Below are 21,967 nucleotides of genomic sequence, written 5' to 3'. Positions count from 1 at the left end.
CTGCCTGAGTGCACCATGGAAACATAGCATGTTCTGAGCTATTTGGACCTGTTGCTTGTATGCATTATTTCAACACACTTTGAAATACATTATTTTCCTAATATATAATTACCTCAGTTTCAGGAGCAATGTGACTACAAACCCTACAAGAGTTGAAAAACTGGAAATGATATTGATGCAGAAAAAAATACGGATCTTCCACAAAAATGGTTCTTCCTCTGCAACAGTCATCAGGCTTCTCCTCACTCTTCCTGAGAGAGAGAGAGAGAGAGTGTGTGTGTGTGTGTGTGTGTATGAATGTGTCTGAGTATAAGTGTGTGCATGTATGTGTGTGTGTGTGTGTGTGTGTGTGTGTGTGTTCATATCTGTAGATATGTGCTTCGTGTAGCCTTGGCGGATAAGTTTCTTTAGTAGTGGGTAGTAGTTAATGCAGAAACTCATTACTATTCAAAGTTCTGAGGATCAGTGACTGCGTGCTCAGCCATGGATTTGATATCATATCATTATCAACCCTGTGCCCTGCAAGACTCAGACAACATGGTAGAAAAAAATAAGATTGTAAGAATTAGAGTTCTGAGAAGGGGTCTTATAAATGCTGTCTCCTGGACATGACATAACTCTTGCACATATAAACTCATAGCAGCTATGGTTACGTGTACAAAGTCAAGCAAGATCAAGCAATTCAAAGGTTCCTGCAACGGTATGGGAGGGGCTACTGGGGCCCCTTTCACAGCTGGGAAGCTATTAATAGTTGATCACTTCGAAAGGAGGGAAATTCATGTTTCTTTGTGAGTGTAGCCACTGGTAGCCTCTATGTGCTCCAGTGGATGACCCCATGGCTATGAACATATGGGCAGTGATAACTGGACTCAGTGAGTTTAAAAAGTAATATTAAAAAGGAAAACATGATGTTAAGTCAGAGATGTGATAGTGGCTTCCTGAAGGGAGCGTGAAGTGGGGGTCTGTATGGAGGGATGGATATGATCAAGATTCATTATGTACATGTATGAAACTTTCAAGGAATTTTAAGAAACTAAAAAAAATTATAGTAAAGGAAGTAATTGCCTTGCTTGTTGATTATTTCAAAGCCATTCACTTCTTTCATTGTTCAGGGAAGGAGACTTTTTAAAAAGGCACTAGGAAAGTTGAAATGGGTGTATTTGTAAAAGGTGGGGTTTTAAGGGATAGTCTAATCCTCAACTGATTTGTTCAAAGTAAAATATTTTAATTGTGAAGTCACGTGTGCTTTCTACAATGTCCTCAATTGACGGGAATGCTGAACACAGACCTTATCAAGATGAGGTTGGTGGACAGAGAGAATCTTTTTCCTTGTTCTCAAATCTGAAGCTCTCTCTGCAGAGAAAAGGTCCTGATGGCATTTTAAACGTTTCTCAAATGTCTCTCCTAATGGTACAAAATAACTTCTAAGATATGATATAGTACTTATTTAAATATGTGATTTAGTAGTCTTCCTATGGCTTGAAAGCATTCTGTAATTCAATAAGACACTATTAAAGTATAGTAGTCCCCCTTAGAAGGAACAGCGAGTGACACAGTGAAACTAAAAGAAGCTATGAACCAAATGGCTTTAACAAATATCTATAGAACATTTCATCCTAAAACAAAAGAATATACCTTCTTCTCAGCACCTCATGGTACCTTCTCCAAAACTGACCATATAATTGGTCACAAAATAGTCCTCAACAGATACAAGAAGATTGAAATAATCCCCTGCATCCTAACATAACCGTGGACTAAGGCTGGTCTTCAATAACAACAAAAACAACAGAAAGCCCAGATACACATGGAAGTTGAACAACAGTCTACTCCATGATAACTTGGTCGAGGAAGAAATAAAAAAGGAAATAAAATACTTTTTAGAATTTAATGAAAATGAAGGCATAATATACCCAAACTTGTGGGACACAATGAAAGCAGTGCTAAGAGGAAAACTCATGGCTCTGAGAGCCTCCAAAATGAAACCGGAGAGAGCATACACTAACAGCTTGACAGCACACCCGAAAGCTCTAGAACAAAAAGAAGCAAATACACCCAAGAGGAGTAGAAGGCAGGAAATAATCAAACTCAGGGCTGAAGTCAACCAAGTAGAAACCAAAAGAACTATACAAAGAATCAACAGAACCAGGAGTTGCTTCTTTGAGAAAATCAACAAGAGAGATAAACCCTTAGCCAGACTAACAAGAGGGCACAGAGAATGTGTCCAAATTAACAAAAGGGAGAAAAGGGAGACATAACAGAAACTGAGGCAATTCAAAATATTATCAGATCCTACTACAAAAGCTTATACTCAACAAATCTGGAAAATCTGGAAGAAATGGACAATTTCTTAGACAGATATCAGGTACTAAATTAAATCAGGATCAGATAAACCATCTAAACAGTCCCATAACACCTAAAGAAAAGGAAGCAGTCATTAAAAGTGTCCCAACCAAAAAAAGTCCAGGACCAGATAGGTTTAGTGCAGAATTCTATCAGACCTTCAAAGAAGACCTAATAAAAATACTCTTCAAACTAGTCCACAAAATAGAAACAAAAGAACACTACCCAATTAGTTCTATGAAGCCACAATTACACTTATACCTAAACCACAAAAATACCCAACAAAGAAAGAAAACCAGACCAATTTCCCTTATGAATATTGATGCAAATATACTCAATAAGATTCTCACAAACTGAATCCAAGAACACATCAAAACAATCTTCTATCATGATCAAGTAGGCTTCATCCCAGGAATGAAGGGTTCAATATACAGAAATTCATCAACATAATCCACTATATAAACAAACTCAAAGAAAAACCCACATGATCATCTCATTAGATGCTGAGAAAGCATTTGACAATATTCAACACCCCTTCATGTTAAAAGCCTTATAAAGATCAGGAATTCAAGGCCCATACCTAAACATAGTAAAAGCAATATACAGCAAACAGTAGCCAACATCAAACTAAATGGAGAGAAATTTGAAACAATCCCACTAAAATCAGGAATTAGATAATGGTGCCCACTCTCTCCCTACCTATTCAATATAGTACTTGAAGTCCTAGCCAGAGCAATTTGACATGGCTTTGTCTAATGGAATGGACTTAACTAATCAGAATGGAATTTTCTCCAAAGGGAACATGCATCTGACCATTTAGTGGACCTTTGAGTTCTCTGCCCTTTATACATGAGGGACTTTATACTCTTTCACCAGCCTGGCCTCCGACCAGTGGGATACCTTGAGTAGAAGAAATCATAGATTTGTTTTTAGATTTTCATAGTTTAATCCCATTCTCTTAAATTGTCCTCTTTAGAATATTTCTACCGGCTACAGAGTGAACTAGCATCTATTTTCTCATTATATCAATGAGGCCTGGGGTATACATATCAGTTCATAGAAGTATCTGTGTCAAAAACAAATGAAAAAACCACATGAATGTCTTTGATGAAAATCAACTCAATTTCTAGTCTAATTCTTTTCATCTGCCTGGGTGAGTGTCTTAGTCAGGGTTTTTATTCCTGCACACACATCATAACCAAGAAGCAAGTTGGGGAGGAAAGGGTTTATTCAGCTTACACTTTCAGGTTGCTGTTCATCACCAAAGGAAGTCAGGACTGGAACACAAGCAGCTCAGGAAGCAGGAACTGATGCAGAAGGGTTTTACTTACTGGCTTGCTTCCCCTGGCTTGCTCAGCTTGCTCTCTTATTATAGAACCCAAGACTACCTACCAGCCCAGGACAGCACGACCCACAACACTCACAATGGGCTGGGTCCTCCCCCCTTGATCACTAATTGAGAAAATGCCTTACAGCTGGGTCTCATGAAGGCATTTCCACAACTGAGGCTCCTTTTTCTGTGATAACGCCAGCTTGTGTCAAGTTGATACACAAAACTACGTAGTACAGTGAAATAATCCACTTTACCTCACTCATTCCTAGAACATCTCTGCCAAAAACAGTAAGTTAGTCTTGTTTCTTTCTTCCAGCCCCAGGCTCCCAGAAATAAGACTCAGATTTAAAATGTATTTACAAATTCACTGGTCATATAGCTACACTCTTCTATGACTAGATCCTAACTTATTATAACTCATTTATTCTAATATACATTCTGCCATGTGAATGTTACTTGTGCTCAATGATTGTACGTCCATCTCCTCACATGTTGAATCTCCCATACCTGGCTCCATCCCAGAATCCTTTCTGCCTTCCAGAGGTCCCACTTTTTATTATACCCTTTCCTATAGGCCATAGGTTTTGGTTTAATTGACAGGTGATGCATCCATATAATACACAAGATATTCTCTCTATAAGGGGCAAGGAAAGCTAGACACTTAACTAGCAAACATTTTAACAGTAATGAGAACAAATACTGTCAAAAAGTAAGCAAGTTGGGTACTGAGGTCAACTTTACACAGATGTAATGGGAATTTGGAAGGGGGAATGAAGTGAGGAACAGAGGAAGCTGAAATACAAAGGGTAGGAATCAGGAGTGTGGGTTACCAGTGGGCTCTGGCTCTTTGACCTAGGGAAGGCAGGCTCTTGTCACCTAAATTATATTAGGAAAAGGGGCCCCATCTTTAGACGTTTTCTGGAGAAGACAGCAAATTCACTTGACAGCTTTGAGCTTCTATTAAGTTGGACTTTGTGGTTCTGGTTTTGTTGTTGCTGTTTTTGTTGTTTTGTTTTGCTTTGTTTTTTGTCAGTGCTACAGCTCTTGTAGAAAATACCTTGTGTTCCTTATTTGGGCTGAACGAGGACTCCATAAACCTTGGAAAATGGGAAGGGGTTTTTCTTAGGGTGAATTTTTATTGGCTGAGGTTTAAGGTTCTGGAGATACCTCATTTGCATGGAAAGGTGTTCCAGGAAGTTACATGACATTCCCCAGGGAGAGTGTAGGAGTTGGGCTCTTCAGATAGGGTAGAGAAGAGGAAGCTCTGCTGAGAAAGAGTCCTCCATTCAGTATCAAGCTCAGGGAAACTACCCAGACATGGTAGACTTTGACCTTAAATAGCAAGGTCTCCCAACAGGAATTTAATGAGGTGAGCTAAATCATCATGCTGAGAATATAGCTTTGAATTATTAGGAACTGTGGTAGTATTAAGCTGTGTGTATGTGTATGCTAAGACTGAGAACCTATAGGGTTTTTTTTTTTTTTTTTTATTAACTTGAGTATTTCTTATATACATTTCGAGTGTTATTCCCTTTCCCGGTTTCCGGGCAAACATCCCCCTCCCCCCTCCCCTTCCTTATGGGTGTTCCCCTCCCAACCCTCCCACCATTGCCGCCCTCCCCCCATAGACTAGTTCACTGGGGGTTCAGTCTTAGCAGGACCCAGGGCTTCCCCTTCCACTGGTGCTCTTACTAGGATATTCATTGCTACCTATGGGGTCAGAGTCCAGGGTCAGTCCATGTATAGTCTTTAGGTAGTGGCTTAGTCCCTGGAAGCTCTGGTTGCTTGGCATTGTTGTACTTTTGGGGTCTCGAGCCCCTTCAAGCTCTTCCAGTTCTTTCTCTGATTCCTTCAATAGGGGACCTATTCTCAGTTCAGTGGTTTGCTGCTGGCATTCGCCTCTGTATTTGCTGTATTCTGGCTGTGTCTCTCAGGAGCGATCTACATCCGGCTCTGTCGGTCTGCACTTCTTTGCTTCATCCATCTAGTCCAATTGGGTGGCTGTATATGTATGGGCCAAATGTGGGACAGGCTCTGAATGGGTGTTCCTTCAGTCTCTGTTTTAATCTTTGCCTCTCCCTTCCCTGCCAAGGGTATTCTTTTTCCTCATTTAAAGAAGGAGTGAAGCATTCACATTTTGATCATCCGTCTTGAGTTTCGTTTGTTCTAGGGATCTAGGGTAATTCAAGCATTTGGGCTAATAGCCACTTATCAATGAGTGCATACCATGTATGTCTTTCTGTGATTGGGTTAGTTCACTCAGGATGATATTTTCCAGTTCCAACCATTTGCCTACGAATTTCATAAACTCGTTGTTTTTGATAGCTGAGTAGTATTCCATTGTGTAGATGTACCACATTTTCTGTATCCATTCCTCTGTTGAAGGGCATCTGGGTTCTTTCCAGTTTCTGGCTATTATAAATAAGGCTGCGATGAACATAGTGGAGCACGTGTCTCTTTTATATGTTGAGGCATCTTTTGGGTATATGCCCAAGAGAGGTATAGCTGGCTCCTCAGGCAGTTCAATGTCCAATTTTCTGAGGAAACTCCAGACTGATTTCCAGAATGGTTTTACCAGTCTGCAATCCCACCAACAATGGAGGAGTGTTCCTCTTTCTCCACATCCTCGCCAGCATCTGCTGTCACCTGAGTTTTTGATCTTAGCCAATCGTACTGGTGTGAGGTGAAATCTCAGGGTTGTTTTGATTTGCATTTCCCTTATGACTAAAGATGTTGAACATTTCTTTAGGTGTTTCTCAGCCATTCGGCATTCCTCAGCTGTGAATTCTTTGTTTAGCTCTGAACCCCATTTTTTAATAGGGTTATTTGTTTCCCTGTGGTCTAACTTCTTGAGTTCTTTGTATATTTTGGATATAAGGCCTCTATCTGTTGTAGGATTGGTAAAGATCTTTTCCCAATCTGTTGGTTGCCATTTTGTCCTAACCACAGTGTCCTTTGCCTTACAGAAGCTTTGCAGTTTTATGAGATCCCATTTGTCGATTCTTGATCTTAGAGCATGAGCCATTGGTGTTTTGTTCAGGAAATTTTTTCCAGTGCCCATGTGTTCCAGATGCTTCCCTAGTTTTTCTTCTATAAGTTTGAGTGTGTCTGGTTTGATGTGGAGGTCCTTGATCCACTTGGACTTAAGCTTTGTACAGGGTGATAAGCATGGATCGATCTGCATTCTTCTACATGTTGACCTCCAGTTGAACCAGCACCATTTGCTGAAAATGCTATCTTTTTTCCATTGGATGGTTTTGGCTCCTTTGTCAAAAATCAAGTGACCATAGGTGTGTGGGTTCATTTCTGGGTCTTCAATTCTATTCCATTGGTCTATCTGTCTGTCTCTGTACCAATACCATGCAGTTTTTATCACTATTGCTCTGTAATACTGCTTGAGTTCAGGTATAGTGATTCCCCCTGAAGTCCTTTTATTGTTGAGGATAGCTTTAGCTATCCTGGGTTTTTTGTTATTCCAGATGAATTTGCAAATTGTTCTGTCTAACTCTTTGAAGAATTGGATTGGTATTTTGATGGGGATTGCATTGAATCTGTAGATCGCTTTTGGTAAAATGGCCATTTTTACTATATTAATCCTGCCAATCCATGAGCATGGGAGATCTTTCCATCTTCTGAGGTCTTCTTCAATTTCTTTCCTCAGTGTCTTGAAGTTCTTATTGTACAGATCTTTTACTTGCTTGGTTAAAGTCACACCGAGGTACTTTATATTATTTGGGTCTATTATGAAGGGTGTCGTTTCCCTAATTTCTTTCTCGGCTTGTTTCTCTTTTGTATAGAGGAAGGCAACTGATTTATTTGAGTTAATTTTATACCCAGCCACTTTGCTGAAGTTGTTTATCAGCTTTAGTAGTTCTCTGGTGGAACTTTTGGGATCACTTAAATATACTATCATGTCATCTGCAAATAGTGATATTTTGACCTCTTCTTTTCCGATCTGTATCCCTTTGATCTCCTTTTGTTGTCTGATTGCTCTGGCTAGAACTTCAAGAACTATATTGAATAAGTAGGGAGAGAGTGGGCAGCCTTGTCTAGTCCCTGATTTTAGTGGGATTGCTTCAAGTTTCTCTCCATTTAGTTTAATGTTAGCAACTGGTTTGCTGTATATGGCTTTTACTATGTTTAGGTATGGGCCTTGAATTCCTATTCTTTCCAGGACTTTTATCATGAAGGGGTGTTGAATTTTGTCAAATGCTTTCTCAGCATCTAATGAAATGATCATGTGGTTCTGTTCTTTCAGTTTGTTTATATGATGGATCACGTTGATGGTTTTCCGTATATTAAACCATCCCTGCATGCCTGGGATGAAGCCTAGTTGATCATGGTGGATGATTGTTTTGATGTGCTCTTGAATTCGGTTTGCCAGAATTTTATTGAGTATTTTTGCGTCGATATTCATAAGGGAAATTGGTCTGAAGTTCTCTTTCTTTGTTGTGTCTTTGTGTGGTTTAGGTATAAGAGTAATTGTGGCTTCGTAGAAGGAATTCGGTAGGGCTCCATCTGTTTCAATTTTGTGGAATAGTTTGGATAATATTGGTATGAGGTCTTCTATGAAGGTTTGATAGAATTCTGCACTAAACCCGTCTGGACCTGGGCTCTTTTTGGTTGGGAGACCTTTAATGACTGCTTCTATTTCCTTAGGAGTTATGGGGTTGTTTAACTGGTTTATCTGTTCCTGATTTAACCTCGATACCTGGTATCTGTCTAGGAAATTGTCCATTTCCTGAAGATTTTCAAATTTTGTTGAATATAGGTTTTTATAGTAAGATCTGATGATTTTTTGAATTTCCTCCGAATCTGTAGTTATGTCTCCCTTTTCATTTCTGATTTTGTTAATTTGGACACACTCTCTGTGTCCTCTCGTTAGTCTGGCTAAGGGTTTATCTATCTTGTTGATTTTCTCAAAGAACCAACTTTTGGTTCTGTTGATTCTTTCTATGGTCCTTTTTGTTTCTACTTGGTTGATTTCAGCTCTGAGTTTGATTATTTCCTGCCTTCTACTCCTCCTGGGTGTAATTGCTTCTTTTTGTTCTAGAGCTTTTAGGTGTGCTGTCAAGCTGCTGACATATGCTCTTTCCTGTTTCTTTCTGCAGGCACTCAGCGCTATGAGTTTTCCTCTTAGCACAGCTTTCATTGTGTCCCATAAGTTTGAGTATGTTGTATCTTCATTTTCATTAAATTCTAAAAAGTTTTTAATTTCTTTCTTTATTTCTTCCTTGACCAGGTTATCATTGAGTAGAGCATTGTTCAATTTCCACGTATATGTGGGCATTCTTCCCTTATTGTTATTGAAGACCAGTTTTAGGCCGTGGTGGTCCGATAGCACGCATGGGATTATTTCTATCTTTCTGTACCTGTTGAGGCCCGTTTTTTGACCAATTATATGGTCAATTTTGGAGAAAGTACCATGAGGAGCTGAGAAGGTATATCCTTTTGCTTTAGGATAGAATGTTCTATAAATATCCGTTAAGTCCATTTGGCTCATGACTTCTCTTAGTCTGTCGACATCACTGTTTAATTTCTGTTTCCATGATCTGTCCATTGATGAGAGTGGGGTGTTGAAATCTCCCACTATTATTGTGTGAGGTGCAATGTGTGTTTTGAGCTTTAGTAAGGTTTCTTTTACGTATGTAGGTGCCCTTGTATTTGGGGCATAGATATTTAGGATTGAGAGTTCATCTTGGTGGATTTTTCCTTTGATGAATATGAAGTGTCCTTCCTTATCTTTTTTGATGACTTTTAGTTGGAAATTGATTTTATTTGATATTAGAATGGCTACTCCAGCTTGCTTCTTCTGACCATTTGCTTGGAAAGTTGTTTTCCAGCCTTTCACTCTGAGGTAGTGTCTGTCTTTGTCTCTGAGGTGTGTTTCCTGTAGGCAGCAGAATGCAGGGTCCTCGTTGCGTATCCAGTTTGTTAATCTATGTCTTTTATTCGGGAGTTGAGGCCATTGATATTGAGAGATATTAAGGAATAGTGATTATTGCTTCCCGTTATATTCATGTTTGGATGTGAGGTTATGTTTGTGTGCTTTTATTCTCTTTGTTTTGTTGCGAAGATGATTAGTTTCTTGCTTCTTCTAGGGTATAGCTTGCCTCCTTATGTTGGGCTTTACCATTTATTATCATTTGTAGTGCTGGATTTGTAGAAAGATATTGTGTAAATTTGGTTTTGTCATGGAATATCTTGGTTTCTCCATCAATGTTAATTGAGAGTTTTGCTGGATACAGTAACCTGGGCTGGCATTTGTGTTCTCTTAGGGTCTGTATGACATCAGTCCAGGATCTTCTGGCCTTCATAGTTTCTGGCGAGAAGTCTGGTGTGATTCTGATAGGTCTCCCTTTATATATTACTTGACCTTTTTCCCTTACTGCTTTTAATATTCTTTCTTTATTTTGTGCGTTTGGTGTTTTGACAATTATGTGACGGGAGGTGTTTCTTTTCTGGTCCAATCTGTTTGGAGTTCTGTAGGCTTCTTGTATGTCTATGGGTATCTGTTTTTTTAGGTTAGGGAAGTTTTCTTCTATGATTTTGTTGCAGATATTTACTGGTCCTTTGAGCTGGTAGTCTTCACTCTCTTCTATACCTATTATCCTTAGGTTTGATCTTCTCATTGAGTCCTGGATTTCCTGTATGTTTTGGACCAGTAGCTTTTTCCGCTTTACATTATCTTTGACAGTTGAGTCAATGATTTCTATGGAATCTTCTGCTCCTGAGATTCTCTCTTCCATCTCTTGTATTCTGTTGGTGAAGCTTGTATCTACAGCTCCTTGTCTCTTCTTTTGGTTTTCTATATCCAGGGTTGTTTCCATGTGTTCTTTCTTGATTGCTTCTATTTCCATTTTTAATTCCTTCAACTGTTTGATTGTGTTTTCCTGGAATTCTTTCAGGGATTTTTGCGATTCCTCTCTGTAGGCTTTTACTTGTTTATTAATGTTTTCCTGTGCTTCCCTAAGTGTGTTCATGTCTTTCTTTAAGTCCTCCAGCATCATGATCAAATATGATTTTGAAACTAGATCTTGCTTTTCTGGTGTGTTTGGATATTCCATGTTTGTTTTGGTGGGAGAATTGGGCTCCGATGATGGCATGTAGTCTTGGTTTCTGTTGCTTGGGTTCCTGCGCTTGCCTCTCGCCACCAGATTATCTCTAGTGTTACTTTGTTCTGCTATTTCTGACAGTGGCTAGACTGTCCTATAAGCCTGTGTGTCAGGAGTGCTGTAGACCTGTTTTCCTCTCTTTCAGTCAGTTATGGGGACAGAGTGTTCTGCTTTCGGGCGTGTAGTTTTTCCTCTCTACAGGTCTTCAGCTGTTCCTGTGGGCCTGTGTCTTGAGTTCACCAGGCAGCTTTCTTGCAGCAGAAAATTTGGTCTTACCTGTGGTCCCGAGGCTCAGGTTCGCTCGTGGGGTGCTGCCCAGGGGCTCTCTGCAGCGGCAGCAACCAGGAAGACCTGTGCCGCCCCTTCCGGGAGCTTCAGTGCACCAGGGTTCCAGATGGTCTTTGGCTTTTTCCTCTGGCGTCTGAGATGTGTGTGCAGGGAGCAGTCTCTTCTGGTTTCCCAGGCTTGTCTGCCTCTCTGAAGGTTTAGCTCTCCCTCCCACGGGATTTGGGTGCAGAGAACTGTTTATCCGGTCTGTTTCCTTCAGGGTCTGGCGGTGTCTCTGGCAGGTGTCCTGCTGCTCCTGGGCCCTCCCCCACGGGAACCCAGAGGCCTTATACAGTTTCCTCTTGGGCCAGGGATGTGGGCAGGGGTGAGCAGTGTTGGTGGTCTCTTCCGCTCTGCAGCCTCAGGAGTGCCCACCTGACCAGGCGGTTGGGTCTCTCTCTCCTATAGGGTTTTTTTTTAATGGACTAATTTTGTTTGACAGGTTTCACTTGTATATAGGGTGTTCTGGTTACTCTTCTCCCTATAGCCTCTTATCTTCCTCCCACTACAATCTCACCTCATCAGAGCTTCCTAACTTTTGGGTTTGTGTTATATTTAGTCCATTTATTTTAACTAAGTCCATCTGTGTGATCATTGTATGAAATAATTCATTAAAACATGGTATGGCCATCATTGTATATACAATTGAATGTATGGCTCCCACTCTCCTTGAATCTGTCAGTAACAAATATTTCAGCAGTGAGGGCTAGGGCCCGAGCCCCTCCTCCACCCATACCTCTGTTGTTAGGGGCCCATTCTTATGCCGCCGAGTGCTATAAGTTCATGATTATAATAGCAGTGTCTTTCTCACGGTAACAGAGTGGGGTGAGGGCTTTGGGTGGGAATTAGGGTAAGGAATTCAAGAAAATGGGTGAGGAGGTTTAACCAAAATAAAGAAGTTATAAAAAAGGCCATCTGGAAAACTGCCAATATGCATGTGCTGAATGCTTTAAAAAATGCTCCCAGAGGCTGTGAGTTAAACAAAAGCCCCAGTGATGGAGGTAAGAGACTCCCTTGCCAGTTGAGATTCAAGAGATACCCCAAAACAATATAGACTCTTCCTATTCATCTTGGTTACCCATCAGAACTAGATGATAATACCTTATTGTTGAAGATATCACATACTCTGGATATATTGATAAATAATGCTAGAACTGAGTTGGAAACTGTCTCCCTCCTGGCTATTTTAAATAGTTCTCAAAGGTGCTATAAAATCTCCTGAAGGAGAGACTTGGCACAAAATGAATCGATGATCTTATCCAGCTCTGACTCCTAAGATCTACAAGACCAATTTGCCAGAGAAGATTGGGCAATGGTGGCTTGATTGTTATGGGTATAATGGACTATTCTCTTATTGAATTCAAGACCTACTCTGCAGGGAAGAATTCATGTCTAACAGTACTGTGGTACTAGACAGCTGGTAAAAACAAGCAAACAAACAAACACATGTGACAGAGGAGATCACAGACCTAAGAGACATACTGCATACTATTGACATAGCATCAAGCCACCATTTGAATATTTCTTGTTTATACCTCCAGAAAATTATACTCCTAGCCTTAATCAGAGAAGCCTTTTCTGTCCAGTGAACAGTGGTAAATATAGAGACCCATGCCTGCACATAGTATTGAGGATGAAATAACTGAGTACCCAGCTCTAAGACATTCATTTCAGTCCCCCAAACCCCATAAGGTTCAGTGTTCATAGCTTTTATAAAGGTAGGACTGAAGTGTAGTTGAGAAGAAAGTTCGAGAGCCTGGCTAGAGTTTGATCAAGAACAAAGAAATGAATTGTTGCCACCTGTCATTGAGTTCATATCAATATGCTAGAATATCTGTCCCAAAGCACTGAGCACAAAGAAACTGTATTTCTCCTGACCAGTGTCCTCTGTGGCTCTGATCAATGTGCTCCTTCAAGTCCAGGAGCTGGGTTTCCCCATTCTACTCTTTGCACAGTGGAATGTTTTCCAAGTCAGGAAGTCCCAGTAGCCTTTGACTCATACCCCTAGGGATAACTGGTAGCCAGTTCTGGAATGCAGACAGAAATCAGGACCTTGGCTCCCCAGACTATTTTTCAGTACATCCCCACACTTCTTTAGTGGCAAAACTTCTCTGTTCCTTTGCCTTTCTCAAGTCTTCGTGGGTCTCTGATAAATTCCTTGGTTAGTTCCATAAAGGTCAGAAAATTCAGATTCTAGGCTTTCTATTGCTCAGTGATTCCAGACTCCAGTCCTTACCTATGCCAGCTTTCCCAGCCATTGTGTTTCAAACTTGTGGCAGGAAGCAGTACCATGAAGCTGAGTGGATACGTAATGTGAAAGGTATGGTGTGGGCTGTCCCCCAGGTCATGCTCCTCTCTGTCTAGTGTACAGTTGAAGCAGAGATCACTTGGTGTCCATGACTGTACTGCATGGTCATTTCACCCAGGCCAGAGGAAAAGTCTGCCAGATCATCGACTAATGCCCAAGGTTACTTCTTCTAATTGAGTCTTTGGCTCTCCTTGTATAGTACAAATGGTCTATTCTCTGACAGAAATGGGGCATCACCTTGCCGTTGGCCAAAGTCACTGGCATTTGTCCACATAGCTTTGCTGTCCTTTCTCTTGAAACTGTTGTTCAATATGACAATTTTTTTCCACCTTTTAGAAGTATAATTTTTTTTATTTTAGAAAATCAGGAGAGAGCTACAATGTCTGTTATTACAATTATCCACGTTTCTTTTTTACTAAGTGTGCTGGGCAATGCCTGGGGAAAAGTCATACTCAAAAGGAGTTTCTATTTTTAAGATATATAAATACATTGATACCTATCTTGTGGATAAAAAGACCAGGACACAAAGGGGCACTTGGAGCATAACAGGGCTCTCAGTCTTCCTCACGAGTGTCATAAAATTTTCCTCTCCCTCTTTGTTTCATAACACCAACATCTGGGAGGTCTTCTGTTGTACTTGGGGCCCATTCCTTTGAAATTGCTTCCTCTTCTCTCTCTTGGCATAGCCTGAATTGCACTTCTGAGGCTGCTTACAATATGAACGATCAATGCTTGAGGGGGTGTACCTGTTTCTTTTCCCCTGTGCTTCACCAGAACACTGATAGAATCAGCTTCACAGGTATCTGATATAATCTATCAGCAGCAAGATATCAGTGCCTTTGTTCCCTTTCCCTCCCAAGCTCCCTCACCATCTATGTGTCTTACCCAAGGCCAGACACTTGGCTGAACTTCAGGACACATCCTGATTCTGTTTACAGGTGAGGAAAGGCCATGTCTAGTGCCCTGAAGAGAATGGGGGCAAGAAAGTTCATCTCTGCAGCCATGTGCCTGACCAAGACAAACAAGTGACTCACTGGCTTCCTCTGTAGTTTGATGTCACAATCAGCTCACTATTTCCTGACTTGGGCAAACACTGAAGTCAGGATCACCCTATATTATGCTGATTTCCACCTCTTGGATTACAATTGCCTCCTTCAAAGAAAGGCGAACACTGGACAGGCCCAGCCTCTCACTGGCCATATGCTCTCTCTGGGTTCTCTGCACTGATATAGACACAGAATGATGTTTTTTTTTTCTCTGAGTCTTCTTTGTCCCTCAAATTTTGTTTCTGCAGAGATTTGCTAAGGACTTCTGTTTATTTAGGATCTGTCTCCCAGAAAGTCTGAGCATATATTTACATGGATTCTGGAAAAGGGGAGTCTAGAGAATGAACACACACACACACACACACACACACACACACACACACACACATGCAAACACATACACAGATATACTCACACATGCAAACACACACACACACATACAGAGGCACATACCGGCACACACAGACACACACACATACATATATCTACATATATTACACAAAGGCTAGGATTGAAGAATTACATTTTTCTTTAAAGTATGTGGATAAGTAAGTTTTTACTGTGAGAATAGGCTTTTCTTAAATTTAAAAAGAGTAAGCAACTATAGTGTAGTAAGAAAAGAAAAACATGTTTGCCTGCCTCCCTGCCTCAAATGTCAACCCTCATTTATCTCATCCATCTTCCTTTCAGGAGAATATTTCTAGATGTCTGCTATCTGAAAGCCATTGTGCTGAGTGCCAGGGCACAATTAACTGCCACACCATATCTAGCAAGCATAATTTGGTCCAATTTTATGCCTTCCAGAGATTCATTTTTTTTATAAAAAATAATGTAACAAATCATGAAAAATTATAACTAGAGAATTGTAAATAGTAAAAATGTAAAAGTCCTCTTCCCATTTTTCATCAGAGCAGTGTTATTGGCATTTAGACGAATATTCTCTCATCTACTGCATTTTCTATAAATTCATAACATTCCAGAATGCTAAAGTAGACTAACATTATTAAAATAAAAACAAACAAAACAACCTTCCTGGAAACTTTCCCACGTGGGGAGGTTTTGGTGAAGTGTGTGGGATGCCTGCTAAGGTTTTCCTTGCTTTGGGGCTGTGGCACCAGGCCGTGCTGTCAATCACTGAGGTTTGTGTTCCCCGCCCTCTGCTGATGACCACTTAAGCTTGCTTTTCTTCTGTTGCCATCATGAATCGTCTTCTTTGGTTTATAAACAAGCACCATAGTAAACACTGTATGCTCATCTGTGTGTACATTTTTATATTTATAGCATTACTGAGCAATTGAAATTTTTAAAGATTTGAATTCATTGTTGAGAAATTCATACATGTATATTTATGTACCATCTAGAATTGTGACAAAGTTTTATTGATGCTGGAATATGAGAATTCTTATTTTTTGTAGGCTTCTGAATATAATATTCCATATTTTATGTTGAATATGATTATTTATATTATTATTCTCAACCAATAACTTTACACTTGTCAAGTGTATTGTATATTTCGTATTGTTTTTGCTATTGAAATCAATCTATGCTATAACAATAAAATTTTACAGATTAGAGAATTTATAAATGATAAAAACTTATTTGGTGTGGTAGTTCTGCAGGCCGAGAAAGAAGCCCAAGAGGAAGACACTGACATGTTTGGTAATGGGTAAAGGTTTGCTCCTCACAAGACACTGGACAGGTGAACTTGCATAGTAGATAGGTCAAAGGTCAAATGGGGCATGGAGCCTTCTGAAGGCTTTTCTCTAAGGAAATTAATCCTATCTTTTGAGTGTGGAGCTTTAATGAGCAAGATTTCCCAAGCCCTGGGTTGTAATATCATCACCTTAGAGATTAGGTTTAGCATGTAATTCCGAAGGGACAATTGCACTCCACAGCAGCCACCGAACTCGACAAGGCCAAACTTGCCTTCTTTATGTATGTGTGTGCATAAGCACACGTGTGTGCGCACAGCAATTTTTGATCTGCAATATAATTCACCAGTCATATTCTTAATTTTCATTTCTATTAGATAGTTAATTTTTATTGTTTTAAAGTAATCTTCTTATATTTAGTATCAGCTAATGTCTTCTAAATATGACATAGAACCTGCTCACGTAAAATCTGCACATTATGGTTGCCCAAACAAGACTTGCATTGATGGGCAGTACCCAGCTGACCTGTAACAGGAATGGGGCATATTTTACAGAGTTCTACTCCTAAATAAAGAGCCACAGGCAGTCACTTGGTACAGAGGAAAGAAGAACCAGTTCTCTCCAGAGTTATTGCCCATATTAGGTTACATAATCCCAGTGCACAGCCCTAAACACATGCACATAGAAACAATATTAGATATACTCTGTAGGTTATATATATGTACATAGTTATTACCTATTATATTATATAGCTAATATATATTGCACATATAATATATACTATATATGATGTAATCTGTATAATGCTATATATATTTCATAACATATTATATATAATATATATAGCATTATATTTATATATAATACATAATGTAAAATATAGTAAATATATAAACTATATTATGAATACTATATAATGTATAATATATTACATTTTACATATTATACAATATGTAATTATATATGATATATACTATATTATAATTTTTTATTAATAATACATTAATTCAATCAAATAATTAACATTATATGCGATATATCACACATTACATATAATACCATATATCATATACCATATACCATATACAATATACCATACATCATACATCGCACACCACATATATATAGTTTATAATACATATGTTATATATAGTAAATTATATAATGTATAAAATATAATTAATACATATTAGTATATAATTAATATATAACAAATAATGTAATTATATATTTATATATAGCCGTATATATAATTTATTCATATATATGTCCCATCCCTGTGACAATAATATATATTATATATAGTATGCAATATGATATATGGTATATATTATATAGTTATATATAATTATATTATATAATCATAATATTACATATTATGCATTATATATTATACATCATACATCATATATCATATATTTTATCATATGTGGTAGTATATATTATATCCAATATCCTATATTCTGTATCCTATTTTATAAATTATAATGTATTTAATATTTAATGCATTATATAATATATAATATCATGTATAATGTAATATATGATACATAAAATATATGATATAAACAATATTATGTATAATACAATATATAATAATATGTAATGTATAATATATAATATATAGTAAAATATACCATTTCTAATGTACTATATAATACTTATAATGTAATATGTAATGAAGTATGTAAAAGGTTGTGATTTTGAGAGGAAATGAAGGAGACACAGGAGGAGTTGCAGAGGGGGAGAAGGTATGAGGGTGTATGAAATGCTCAGAAAAATGGAACAAAGGCCCCGTCCCAAACTGAACTTACTCAGCGCAGACAAGATGGCTCAGTGTGTCTTTCCATACTGAAAGACATGTGCTGCTAAGCTTGATTGTCTGAGTTTGATCCCTGAGATCCATACAGTGGGGAGAGCAAACAGATGACTATAAATCGTCCTCTGACCTACACACATATTAAATAAATATGAATGAATAAATAAAGTGATAAAGAGGTGTAGGCAGTTTAATAAGATAGTGATTTGGATTGATAAGTAGCTAGGATGTTGTCCAGTTCTTGTCTAGTGTGTTCAGAACTCTCCAAGCTTTATACCCAGCACAACGTAAAACATTCCTATAATAGGGTCAAGCTCAGCATATAGAGAGCTCCAGGTCCACCAGGACCACATGGTACCCAATCTGAAACAAAACAGTGAAACAGCCAGAGGGCTCACATGCTGAACTGAATCCTAACTTTGGCTAAAAGATCCCCTATCAAAGCACAAATCATTCTTTCCTCACCTGTGTACGGGGATGGTCCCCTTCTGCAGTACCCCCCAGCTCTGCTTGTTGGTGATCTGTTGCTGTTTGAGCAAGCAACTGCAAAGTGTTGGCTGAATTGTAAGGATGACTTACACATTTCATTCAGAAAGTTGTGAAAGACAACTTGTACACTTAAAGCATGAGTGAATATCTGAGCCTTATAACTATATTCATGAAGTATGAATAAGTCCGTTTCTACTTAGTGAATAATTGGTGTAGAAAATCAAACTAAAATTATGAACCTTCAGTTGAGGAAATGTAAAGATCCCATCTCACTCCATTTCCAAAGAGGCTTGGTCAAAGTATTGCCAAATATTATGACCTGGTGCTAGAAAATGGATATTTTTCTCCAGCATGTATGATTGGTGCAGATATTTCATACCTTTCTCCAGGCAAAAGCCTCTTTGGATTCTTTTGCAGCAGAAGAAACACTGTATCTCAAGTCAGCACTAACCCTGCTGGGGCAGGGCCAGGCAGGAGACAGGAACCACACCAGCCATTCATGGAAAGATATGTACTGTGAAGAACTGTCAGCTAGGTGGTAAGTTACATTCAAAAGGGGAAGTTCCAGGTCCATCTGGCTTCATTGGAGGGAAGAAACAGCCACCACACTAGCTTTAAGGAAGACGAACAAGGAAGGACCTCAGATACTGCGAGCAGACGACACTGGGAGCAGAGAAGAGCACGTATTAAGGTAAATAACGCGGTTATTTGGGAGCACAAGTTGTGTATGAAGGCTGCTATGCAATGTGATAATCTAGAAAAATGTTTACATCCAAGAAGGAATCAAGTTATTTTCCTTTCAGAGGGGTGTGTGTGTGTGTGTGTGTGTGTGTGTGTGTGTGTGTGTGTGTGTGTCTACAAACTACAATAAGCGCCTGTTATCACATCAGACCATCAGCTCACCCCAACAGTCATTGACTGAAGAATATGTGAAATCCGAGGCTTTGTTCTCTGGGAGGCGAATGATGAAAATAGCTTCATGTAGCTTTCTGTTTCTGGGAAGAAAGAACGTCTTAGTTACTTTCTATGGTCAAAGCAGACTGTGGTGAGAGTTACACGGAATTAGAGACACATACAGAAGGAAATAATGAGAATGCATGCCCATTAAGAGCTTTACTGCTCTTCTTCATTTCCAAAGAGTTCATCTCATTGACTTCTCAGAATCACTTTGTAAATTGCAAATCACACTAATGTTGCCTGTCATAAAATGAGACTTTTCTGAGTTCCCCCAAATCCCATCCAGAGCAAGCAGCTGGGCAGGTGTCTATTCCATTCCCTGCCTTACTCATTGTCCTAATTTGTTTTCTATTGGGATAAATATCATGACCAAAAGCATCTTGAGGAGGAAAGGAAGTCTTATACTTTCATGTCCCAGTCCATCACTCAGGAAAATAAAGGTAGGTAAGGGCAGAATCCTGGAAGCAGGCCTGTTGTAGAGGCCATGGAGGGACTCCATTCATGGACTTGCTCTCCATGAATCTTGCAGCTCACTCAATACAACCCAGTACCACCTGTCCAGAAATGCCACAATAGGTTGCCCACTCCTTCAACATCAATCCTTAACCAAGACTGCCTACTGGCCAGTCTGATAGAGGCATTTTCTCAACTGAGGCCCCCTTTTCCCAGATGACACCAGTTTGTCTCAGACTTACAAAAACTAAGCAGTACACCCATTAATTTCAGAGGAATATTAAGCTGTTCATCTCAAGCCAGACGCCATTTCACATTGAAAGACACAACCTGCTTTCTCATTCTGAAGTCCCCCAGCTTCAAAAAATAAACAAGGCTGAGGGATCTGTCAGCTAATAGAGGATCTGTACAGGAAGGCAAGGAAGTCTGCATCTGATACTGATAACCAGACACTCTCTTGTTGAAAAATACAATTTAACATAGGAAAGTGACAAGGCTGGGGTGGGGATCTGCCTGGGGCTACCTTGCTAGCAGCAGGATTTTGGCTTCAGTCCTAGAAACACCCACACAAGTTTTGGAAGCTCAGCCAAGAAGCAGGGAGAGGTTATTTGAGACAAAGTGATTGCGATCTATCTGAAAGGCGCTGCTCTTCTCCATTCTATCTCACGGGGGCTGCCAGGACTGCTGAGTCACCTGCTGGGGACACTGCTCCTACATAGATTTCCTTTTATGCAGCCACACAGAATAAAGGCATTTTAGTCCCTGAAGAATGTGTGCCTCTTGTCATCTGCATTCTTCACATTCAGCTTGTAACATAGGCCTGTACAAGATTCTTGGCTCTGCCGCACTCTAACGTTCTGGTCACTAGCAACTACCTTCTGCACTCTTTCTCTTGAATAGATGTTTTATTCTAGGACATTTACAAGGACTCTCATTCAGTTTGGAGCGTTACCCGGATGCAGTCAGAAGGTGTATTCCTCATCTTCCACTTGCCACAACAGACCCACTGCTACATGCATTTTTAGGTATGAAGAACCAAAATCCCCTTGACACCACACACCAAAATAAATCTTTTCCTGGTCAGGGAGGATCTGTCACGAACTCCGCACTGTTATCAATACATAACTTAGATTTTAATTGAACATGACACGATACATTTTATATTTTAATTGAGCATATTAAAAGCTATATATTTTATTTATATTTTAATTGAGCATGTTAAAAGACATGGACAATTTCATAAATTCATTTTATGTTACAAGATTTAAAATACTCTAATAGATGAAGCTGAGAGTGAAATTACTAACAAGATATTTAAGTAAAGAGACATAGCTACAAATAGCCAATTAAAGGGAGAAAAGGACAACTGGCTTAACAAATCTACTGAGCTTGTCTTATATTCTTGATCTCCCTAAGCTGTATGGTTCCTGTGCCCATCACAGGCAGCAACACCAACATGTGTTCATCTTCCTTCTCTAGTCATGAAAGGCTTGTAGGTACATGAGATATTAATTAAAAATCAAATGTTATACTCTGGGTATGAGAGAACTTCAGGTTCTCATACACTGCCTTAACATCTTCCTGGAAAATTATTACCTCATTAAATGATATCTCTTTTTCTGAGTAAAGTCCTTTGTCCCCAAAGTATTATATATTTGAGCTCCTATTGATTCAAGTCTCGAATAATGGATTTTTATTTTGTAATTGTGGTTTCAATTTAAATACAAGTGAAACGACAGTCCTGCTAAATAGCCATGTAAGGGAAGATTTCTTCAATTTTCTCTTATCTCATGCTGTGTGCTGTTTTAGTGCCTTGCTAATGTGATTATGACACCATGAGGGATTAGTGGCAACGCAGGTGCTATTTTGGTATGATACCAGGTGATTGATGGTTAAATATTGCTAAATATCCCTAGGAAAACATTACCTCATATGAGGAAGAAAAACTATAACCATTGCCATACTTAACTCATGAATTCCCCAATGGATTTCTTCCTCATTGTGCATCTCAAATAAAACATGTGCATTAAGGTTGGTTATTATGTTGGCTCATCACCTTCTTGATGTAGATACACCCAAAACTTAAAAGTTGGTATAGTCTGGATTAAAACACAAAGGCCAAGAGAGG

General features: G+C 39.1%; 1 long non-coding RNA gene across 3 annotated transcripts in view; it reads left to right on the top strand.

Annotated features, from left to right (window-relative positions):
- The window catches only part of LOC120101634 (uncharacterized), a 29,277-nt gene that overhangs the window by 1,077 nt on the left and 6,233 nt on the right, over positions 1-21,967 (top strand). The window contains exons 3-4 of one of the 3 annotated variants that reach the window (XR_005502376.2): positions 18,847-19,120; positions 20,740-20,864. This is a non-coding gene — a long non-coding RNA (uncharacterized LOC120101634). Of the gene's footprint in view, positions 1-117; positions 5,136-18,846; positions 19,121-20,739; positions 20,865-21,967 lie in introns of those variants that run through there. The other 2 variants (XR_005502375.2, XR_005502377.2) reach the window with 2 other exon arrangements.

The sequence above is a fragment of the Rattus norvegicus genome, chromosome 3, assembly GCF_036323735.1.
Source record: "Rattus norvegicus strain BN/NHsdMcwi chromosome 3, GRCr8, whole genome shotgun sequence".
NCBI classification, from domain to species: domain Eukaryota; kingdom Metazoa; phylum Chordata; class Mammalia; order Rodentia; family Muridae; genus Rattus; species Rattus norvegicus.
This window is presented reverse-complemented; position numbering and strand designations above follow the sequence as displayed.